Source organism: Mandrillus leucophaeus, unplaced genomic scaffold (assembly GCF_000951045.1).
Source record: "Mandrillus leucophaeus isolate KB7577 unplaced genomic scaffold, Mleu.le_1.0 Scaffold760, whole genome shotgun sequence".
NCBI classification, from domain to species: domain Eukaryota; kingdom Metazoa; phylum Chordata; class Mammalia; order Primates; family Cercopithecidae; genus Mandrillus; species Mandrillus leucophaeus.
This window is the reverse complement of record NW_012108253.1, coordinates 924,226-934,405: the sequence shown is the minus strand read 5'-3', so window position 1 is coordinate 934,405 and position 10,180 is coordinate 924,226. Positions and strand designations below refer to the sequence as shown.

General features: G+C 37.3%; 1 pseudogene; it reads right to left on the bottom strand.

The window, feature by feature from the left end:
- Positions 1–7,365: 7,365 nt before the first annotated feature.
- Positions 7,366–9,541, bottom strand: LOC105529368 (annotated as a pseudogene).
- Positions 9,542–10,180: the final 639 nt, after the last annotated feature.

The following is a 10,180-nucleotide window of genomic DNA, read 5'->3' as shown; positions in this document are numbered from 1 at the left end:
GGTGTCTTCAATGTCTTTAGTCTTTTTTGAAAAGGTTAAAAAGAGATAAAATTATAATTAAAGAGTTCAGTATTTTTTGTGGTTTTTCCTTTGCTATTTTTGTTTTTCCCCCTTATTTGAAATTTTGTTAATTTTTTTCTTCTTTGAAATATGTGAATTGTAATATTATGGATGAACTTGAAGTTCATTCATTCTGTTGCTTTCTCTTTCCCTGGGTCCTTGTCCTCTTCTCAGCAAACCAAACCAAACCAAACAAGCCTGACATAAATATAATATGATTTCTCCATTTCTGTTTATTCTTGCTGTTTGTATGAGTATTCACAAACTGTAATCAATAATGCTTTGTATTATTTCTAAATTTGCACACATGCTATCATGTAGCATTTATGGCCATTCTATAACCACTTTGGAAAATAAGTGACATAAATTTGGCATACCTACATGTGCACAGTGAAAGCCAGCTAACACCCAGGAAGTCAAAAGCACTGTCACTGCTTTCCAAACGTGTGTATAGTCCGCTTGTCCTTGTCTCATAGATGAGGCAAAGTCTTCAGAATCCTAGCTTTCTGTAGTTTATTTCCAGCTCTCTGAATGCCCTGGGTTCATAATCCAGACTCCTTTCTTTATATGAGCATTAGAATCAGCCATGGAAATTTAAACATTGTTCTGTGTTTTAATGACTTTCCTGGCCTTAGCTCATACTCTTCACTTTGACTTTCAATCCCTTCTTACTTTATGGCCCTGAGGAGATCTCCTTTAGATTCTGAGTTTGACTCTTTATATCTATTTGAACTGTATTGTGAGAGGAGAGTGCGTAAACTACCTCTCAACACCCTGGCTGAGACGTAGGAGCCTGGTAGGATATATCACGGATCAAGAATTCAGAAGGAGGAACCCGGGTCCTGGGGAGGGGGAGTCAGAGCTACCATTTACTGCACATTTATTACATGTCATCCTCACAATGCTTTCAGGTAAGTTTTATTATATTCTTTATAAGATAAAAGAAAAAAAAACAGATTTCTTCTATCTGCACTTTAAGAATTTAAGTATGGAAAATTTAAGCCCATTATCATGTGGAGTAGTGTCAATTTCACCTTTCTAGGTAAAAGATTTTTTCCTGAGTCATTTCTGAAGGACTCTGGACCCTGGGATAAATAATGATCAACTTTGTGATTCACATATCACAGGAAATGTTTCTGACCTTGAATTATCCAAGTCAGAAAATGTTACTTGGTTTTGCAATTTAATGTTTAACTTTATTTAAAGTGCTCCAGAGTTGTTTACATGCTAGCTGGTTTGACTTGGAAGAAATAGACCCAACTTGTTTCTGTGTGGAAAGAATAACAATTCAACTTTTCTTCACCTCTATAATTAAACACTTGAATGTGAATTGAGATGTTTCCTTGACTTAGGTTGTAATATCCATCTTTTTTAAAAAAAGAAATTTACACTTTCCTTTCAAATAAGATTTATTTTTAAATTGCTTTGTTTTAGCCATGGGGATCATCAGAGAAGACAGAGTACACATTTCTCCTTTAATAGTTATCTTTTGCCAGGCGTGGTGCTTCATGCCTATAATCCCAGTGCTTTGGGTGGTCAAGGCCAGAGGATTACTTGAGGCCAGGAGCTTAGACAAGCCTGGGCAATGAAGTGAGACCTCTTCTCTACAAAATTTTTTTAGAAAATTGGCTGGAGATGGTGGCACGCATTTGTAGTCCTAACTACTTAGGAGGCTGATGAGGACGATTCCTTGAGCCTAGGAGTTCAAGGTTACAGTGAGCTATGATCATGCCACTGCACTCCAGCCTAGATGACACAGCAAGACTCTCTCTAAAACAAAACAACCACCCCCCCAAAAAAAAAGAAACAAGTTATCCTCAGACTTGTTTCATAAGACTGTGAACACTGTTGTTAATAATCAGTCACATGACAACTCAGCAGGATGCAGGCTCTGATTCTGGTTTACATTTCAGAGGACTCCAGTGCATGATCCTGTTGTGATCATAGGAAACCTGTCTCTAGTCTTGGTAGAGGAAGCCCAGAATGGGCCCAGGGAGAGGAAGCATCTTTCAGAGTCAGACCCTCCCTCAAAGCTCACAATGTCCAGCAGGGATTCTGATGAATCAGGGGTAGCTGTCAAGCAAACACACTGAATGAGCCTAAGTCTCAAAACAGAAGACTTGACTAAATGGCAGTGGTCATTCTCTGGAGCTTGGCTGGTTTTTCACACACACTCTGGTCTAAACAATGAACCCATACGTGATGTTATATCTGCTCAGAACCTTACATCTTCATGGTTCTGGCAAATCTTTTTTTCTCCAAGTTCAAGTCAGGCTTCTGTTTTGCCTTACCATCTCTATGACAAATGGAGTCAATCTGGTTACTCTAGTTATCAGTCTGACATCATCTGGTCATGGACTTGGCAGTCCATCTGGAACACTTATGGGTGTTCTCTATTATTTTGTCTTCTATTTGTCTTCTAAAACCATCTCTATTATTTTGTCTTCTATCAGCTGAGCAAAATGGTGCATTTTTTGTTATCTACACAATGCATTCACTTATGTCCTAGATCTCCATACTGAAAACACATCTTACTTTTTTCCTTAGACGTGTCTGCTGTCTAGTCTACTTTCCACTTTCAATGCTGTTTCTTTCAGCAACTATTTTACCAGGAATGCCCAGCTAAAACTGCAAAATCATATATTGAGGACAATGGCTATGGAAAAGAAGAAAGAACAATTGTGACAAATATAATCTTTAGGAGAATACACAAAATAAAATCAGGAGTGCTTATGGGCTGAGGTGTTATATGCTTTCAGATAGAATAGTAAACAAAATTGATATCTGTAGTGCGTAAAGGATGTCATAATTATCAAGTGAGAAAGTGTTGCATTCTGTAACCAGCACAAGTTATTACAATTATACCATGCTGAATTCATATCAAGATAACTTCACTTACTACTTGGGACTTAGACTAAAGGTATTTTACTTTGCTGAGTCTCACTTGGAGATCATTGAAAAAAATTAGGAGTAAATCATGCAACAAAATGAAACCATCCACCATACTTTGCATATAACAGAAAATCAATAAATGAAGGTCATCGTCTGTCATAATTATCATTATCATTATTATTTCTATTACCACCTCTGAAATGTCATGATTAATATTCAAGATTGAAATAAAGCAATTAAAAATCAAATTCATTCAAAATAATCAAATATAATTTAATTAAAAAGTTAGAGGCAGTCAGCCATCAGTCAAAAAATATTGAGTTACTATATGCATTCCAAAAAGAAATGTAAAGGGATAGCATTACCCACAAACAATGAATAAAATAAAATTCCCTATATTTTATTTAAATAAAATAAACAGATGATGTATAAACAGCATCCGTAAAACCTACAACAAACATTCCAAAGGTGAATCTTCGTTACAATCAGATACATAAAAGAGGTGTTTGCTACATCTATTCATTGGAAGGCCTAACTAGCACAATAACATGAGAAAGAAATGTGAAGCAATTAGAAAAGAAGTAAAACTATAATTATTAGCAGATGATATGATTGTCTACATAAAAAAACAAATCTGTACATAAATTACTGTAATTAATGTGAGTTTAGCAAATTTGACGGAATGAAAAGTAATATTCAAAGACCAATTGCATTTTAATTACCAGCCCAAAACAAAAAAAAATGATATTATAAAAAGAGATAGAATTCACAATGGCAATAAAAGAATGTAACAGCAACAAAAGGATATAAAACCTAGGAATAAATCTAACAAAAAATGTGGAAGATTGTTATGTAGAAAATTGTAAAGTTTTATTGTAAGGTATTAAAGTCGAACTAAATAAAGAGACATAAGATTTTTATGAACAGGAACATTCAAAAATGTAAAAATCTCGTCTCTCCAGACTAATCCATATGCCATTCCAACCAATATTCCAACATAAATTTCCATATAATCTAATTTACTAAATATATCCTCAAATAAAGATTGTGGTTATCCCTTTCTTTGTAATCATTCTTCTACTCTGCCCCTCACCCCCTTTTCAGAGACTCTTTGTAACAAGGCCTATTTAACACTAAATATGTGCTGAGCACTATTCTGAGCATTTTATACATAATAACACTTTCACTTCTCACAGCAAACTTTTATGGTAGGTACTATTATTATGCCAGTTTACAGAGAGGTTAAGTAACTTGCTAATAAGCTATGGAGTCAGGAATCCAACCACCCAGAAAGTCTGGCTGTTGTGTCCATTTTCTTACCCTCCAGACTATTCCGTCTGTTAGGCAAATATTGAAACCAACTTTCAACATCAGTTTCCTATAAAATTTCCCTCTCATTATTCTTCCTTTTGTATCTTGGCATTACTGTGAATTTGAGCTGTATCAATTTTCTTCCAAATTCCTGAGATCACCTGCCTACCTTCCTTCCCTTCCTCTCTCCTTTCCTTCCTTCTTCCCTACTTCATTTTTTTCTTATTCTTTCCTTCCTTCTTCCCTTCCTTTCTTATTTCTTTCCTTCTTCCCTAATTCTAAGGATATTTGTCATTTCTAAGAAAATCTTTTTCACACATCTAATTTTTAAAGTATGTCAGCATATATTTCTGATATTATTCATTTATTTATGTTAAATATTTATACTAACCTAACATTCCTCTAGTTTGGAGAGGGGTTCTAGCTTTTCTGTTAACTTTGGTGTTCTGTCTTGAGGTTGTTGAGTTGTACTTGGCTATTGGTTTTTGTTACAAGTGATGGTGTTGAATTGCTGAATAGAAGAATACATTTCCAAAACTTAAATGTTATTTACTACTGAAGTGCAGGTTAATGAACTTTATGATTCTGAGAAATTGTCTTAGCAGATGAGGGTGAATGTTGGTTGTGCTGCCAGGATAGGTGTGTGAGGTGCTGGCATTTTGAATCTAGGGGGTCCATGTTCTCATCTGAAACATTTTTGTTTCTTAGCTCCTAGTAACCACGTCAATCACTTAAAAGTGTAGCTAGATTGCAAATATTAACTTGGAGAAAAATGAAAAAGGTAATTTCTCTCTTATTCTCTTCTTTTTTATTTTATTTTTTCCCTCTGCCACCTTTATGAAGGGGAGTTTGCTGCGGCTTGACATGGCTTTTCTCAGCTTCCAACATTTATACCAAAAGCTCTTAATTTGGCTCAGTTCCTTTTGATTCCTCCCTCTCCCACTCAGACTCTTATTTTTCTCTTGGTGCTAAATCAGAATGAGGAGCAAGATCATGTCAATGTTGTTACAAGACAGGATTAAGGGCCAAACCTATTTATTGGCCTTTGAATTGCAAGGTTTAGTTTTTATTGTACACAGTTTTGGCTTCTATTTGTCAGACACCTGTGCTTACAAGTGATAGAAGTCCAACTGAAATGGCTTTGGAAGAGAAAGAAAGAGAAAAAGAAAAGATGGAGACTGAGGTAGGTCACAGAAGATAAGAATGAGCAGCTGGAACAAGCACAGTTCCAGGGACCACTGCCCCAAAATAAATGAAGACCTTTCGAACTCTTATTTCAGTTGTTCTTTTGCACTTTCTCCCTTCTCTTAAATCTTCTCCAAGAGGCAACAGACAGGTCTGTTGGCAGTTTTGGAGTCTCATTCATCCCATCCATAAAAGAGAAGAGAAAGCAACTGTGTTCAAAACCTAGGAAAGGCTCTTACTGGCCCAGCCCAGAGTACTTTATTACCATTTGAACCAATTGTTGCAGCCTTGTGGGTGCAGTGCCAAGTTGTCTGATTGATCACTCCCATCATCCCAATGTTTTTCAGCCTACAGTCATTACTCTTATCAATTTAGCACCTCTTATCAATTTAGCCAGCATGGTTTTTTAAACAAAATGGATGAGGCTAAAATAGAATGGAACAGATCAGAGTGCATCCCACTTAGTAAGAGTCAGGATTTTTTGTGAAACTTTTGATTCTGCAACACATATGTTTACATATTAAGCCTATAAATTAGTATTGCAGCACATTTTAAAAATGTATATTTTTTACTATAGGTCTGTCATACTCCAAAAGGGTTAAAATTCTCTCTTTACTGCACGTTTTATGTATTTTATTTCTATTAATAACGCCTCTGCTTCTGAGACATAAATGCTTTTGCTTGGCCTTTCAAAAAGGACGGTCTAGAAAATAATTGTTCAACCACGTAATTGCTTCGCTTTTCATTACCCTGTGGGTTTATTGGGCAGATACATCTATTTCTCCTCTGGACTCCAAAGTCAAAGGTTGTGTTTTGTGTGCATGCTTCTTTCTTTACTCTAGGTCAAACTGTATTCCACAGTCCAGTCTGGGAACTGACGTAAGCTTCTAGTTGTTAGACGATGGTAGCCATCAAAGAAGCTTAAGGTGATCTATAGCTAGCTTTAATAAAAGTAAATTTTAGACTAAAATCTGCCATATGTACAGATATTTATGAAACCATCTAACCATCACATTGTGCCAAATGCTCATTCCTAGCGGATGCAACACCATTCCAGAGACAGGATTTTGTTACCCTTAGAGTTAGTATCAGGCAAAAGGAAATCAATCTAAACCAATGCTTTGGACACAGGCTTATCTAGAAATGAAGCCTAGGGTAACCCTCCATAAAACTACAGGTTACAGACCTTACTGAACTCTCCAGATCTGGACTCTGCAGAGTCCAGCTTTGGCAAAAATGTGGCTGATAGAGGGCATTGCAGGAGCGTCCTTTGGCCTGTAACCCTCTTTTACATCAGCCTGGCTGACCTCCCTGGAATGAGACCTCTTGGGGAAGTTGACAGCCCACAGAGTGAAACCTTAAACCAACTGGCACATACATACCTCCCTATATTAAAATATCTAAAGGCCAAATACAATCTGAACATGCCAAATAAAAAGCAGTTAAGCACGTCTCTTAGGCTTGAAGAAATTAATCATCAGTTGACAAATTCATTATAACTTGATGGCAAATAAAACAGCCCACATGAACAAAACTGCTTTATAAGTGCTTTTCTGGATATCACATAAAAATGTCTTTCACAAAATTATTAGTTTGGTGCAAAAGTAATCGTGGTTTTTGCCATTACTTTTAATGCGATTACTTTTGCACCAACCTAATACAGCTTGCATGGAAATCCAGTGCTAAACTCAGCTTTCAGGAAACCAGTGTGACATAATGTTGGTAAAGGAAACAAAGTGGAGAGTATCAAGAGTATGAAGGTAATGAATGAAAGAATGGAGAGACTTTATTGGAATACTCTTGGGCATTATCGGCCTATACTTTTACTTGAACCTCGTGCCTGCCTTTTGGTTTTACTTTTTCTTTCCCCTCGAAAAGTAGGTCATCTACTTTGCTGGGCTTTATTATCTGGAGACGTTACTTGCCCTTGGCCTTGTGGTGGCTCTTGGTCTTCTGGGGCAGCAGCACGCCCTGGATGTTGGGCAGGACACGTCCCTGTGAGATGGTGACTTTGCCCAGCAGCTTGTTAAGCTCCTCGTCGTTGCGAATGGCCAGATGCAAGTGGCGCAGGATGATGTGGGTATTCTTGTTGTCGCGGGCCGGGTTGCCAGTCAGCTCCAGGATCTTGGCGGTCAGCTACTCCAGCACGGCCGCCAGGTACACCGGCGCTCTGGCCTCGACCCGCTCGGCATAGTTTCCCTTCCGGAGCAGACGGCGCTGGAGCCTCGGCCAGGGAAGACCAAGTCTGGGACTTCAGCGCGAGCCTCGCCGCCCTGCTTCCCACAACCAGGTGTCCCCTGCGAAGTAGTGCCCTCTAATGCCAAACCAAAAGGACTATATCCCTTACACACACACACACACACACACACACAGACACACACACATCCCTTAATGGCTAATTTCTCTGGAAGGTGCCTCATTTAAGCAAAGCAGAACTGCAGATACTTTTACATGCCTTTTTCCACTATTTTGTATGCAATCAGACTTTTTCCAGACTTTCTTTGAATGCAAGTATCTGCAGGATTTTCCTTATCACCTGTAGACACTTTTTCTCTTTTCGAGGAAGCTAGAAACAGATTTTAATATGCCTAAAGTTTTGAAGTGTTCTACAATCTCTAGAAAGGGCTCCAAGAAAGCCATGTATAATATGTATTTTTTTGTATAATTTGAGAATATTTATTTCTTCTATAGAGGGCAAGTAAATGAATTGGATGTGAATGTGTGAAAGTCATTTGTTATGTATTCATGGAAATTAGTAAGTATGTCATACATAGGTTAAGAAATGGGAGGACAAAGAGATACCTATATTCATGAGGCCTAAAATAAACAAGACACCTGGGCACAAGATACTTACGATATACTAAATATACAGCTAACAGCTAACACTAAATATCCAGGGTACACCGAAGGTTATACGAGCACCCAGTATTTTCAAGGCCTTGATTCAGCCACCTACTGAGGACACCCCTTCTGCCACCATGTGTTCTCTGTTCAAGAAACACACTACTATTCAGCCTTTAACAACAAGGAAGTCATGCTATTGGTGAAAACATGGGTGAACCTAAGGAACATTAGGGTAAGCAAAAAAAAGCAGGCACAAAAATACAAACAGTACATAATCTCACTTGTATATGGAATTTAAGTGTATCAAACTTATAGAAGCAGAGAGGAGAACAGAGATTACCAAACGTTACAGGTTGGGGAAATGTTGGTCAAAGCATATAAAATTTTAGTTAGACAGGAGGAATAAGTTTGGTTCAGGAGATCTATTGTAAAACATGGTGACTGTAATTAATACAACGATTGTATACTTGAAAATTGCTATGAGAGTAGATTTTAAATGTTCTCACCACAAAAAGATACATATGTGAGGTAATGGATAATTATCTTGATTTAGCTCTTCTACAGTGTGTACATATATCAAAACATCATGTTGTACACTATAAATATATATAAGATTTATCTGTCAATTTAAAAAAAGAAATAAATAAAACTCATAGCTGTTTAGCATGTCTTACTCACAGAACAAGTATGTGTCATTATCCTCTCCTATGGTACTTTCTGTCTGTGGGCTCCCTTGTTGGAATCTCAGTGGTAGTCCTTGTAATCACACCATTAGCTGGGAAAGTTAATGTGGCAGAGAAAGACAGGATGTTTGCACATTCTGTACTCCCAGAGTCAGCACTATGGTCCTCCCATCTTGCTTGCTCCCTATTCTAAGTATGTAAAATTACACTATCTTTTTCCCTTGCTCCTTGCAGCAGATTTTAAATTTGTTTAACCAACCATGCATATCTATCATCTTTATTTGGCCTGTGAGATTTTCTGTTCCATAGATGACCTGCCTCCTTATAGCAAACTTGGAAGCTCCATCGCATCAGAATATTTTCCAACAAGATACCAGGGTTAAGATCAAGAAAGACGAGAGAAATAGAAGTTCAGTTGCAGGGAGAATCCAAGTGAATAATCTAGTAATCTTGTAAGATGTTGAAACAGATACACTGACATCTGATCCAAGACCATGTGAATCATAAATTCCTTTTGCTATGGCATCCTTGAGTGGATCACTGGTAAGGCCTCCCACCTGACCCATTGTAACAGATGATTGACCATTACCTCCAGGCAGTTCAAAAGGCCAAATGCTTTTTGCTGCCTGGGGAGCTGGCCAAGCACACTTTTGGCTAACACCAAGTACACTAGCTGCCAGTAAGTTCCTTTTATCAGACTTCAACATCATATACCAAAGACAGTTTCAGAACTACTTTGGTTTTTAAAATTAGAGTTCTAGTTAATGTATTCTTGCTAATAATTTTTTGGTTGTGTTAATAATTCATGGATTGTGAATCACCCAATCCACTAGTACATTAACACAGCAGGGGGTGGGGGAGACATTTTAAATTTCTCTCAGCTTCAACATGTTTTCTTATGTGGTTTGTTTTCTTTAGTGGTTTGTTTTCAAGATTATAGAGTACTTTGTGCATATGCTCTAATGTACCACTTATGAAGTGACAGCCTCTGTTGCTTTGCTTTTTCATTGAAGTCTTTAAATATCATTTCGTGCTCTGAAGTTTAAGTATTATCTTCATCATGTTCTCAACCTTTTATGGTATCTTGGTTTAATCTGTTTCCTAATTTGCTAGTCCAACTCCTTCTCCATAATTTTTTAAATAATTTTTCCAATTTACTAAGATTTTGAATCAGTCCTGGAGACATTGGTCCCTCAATCTAAGTG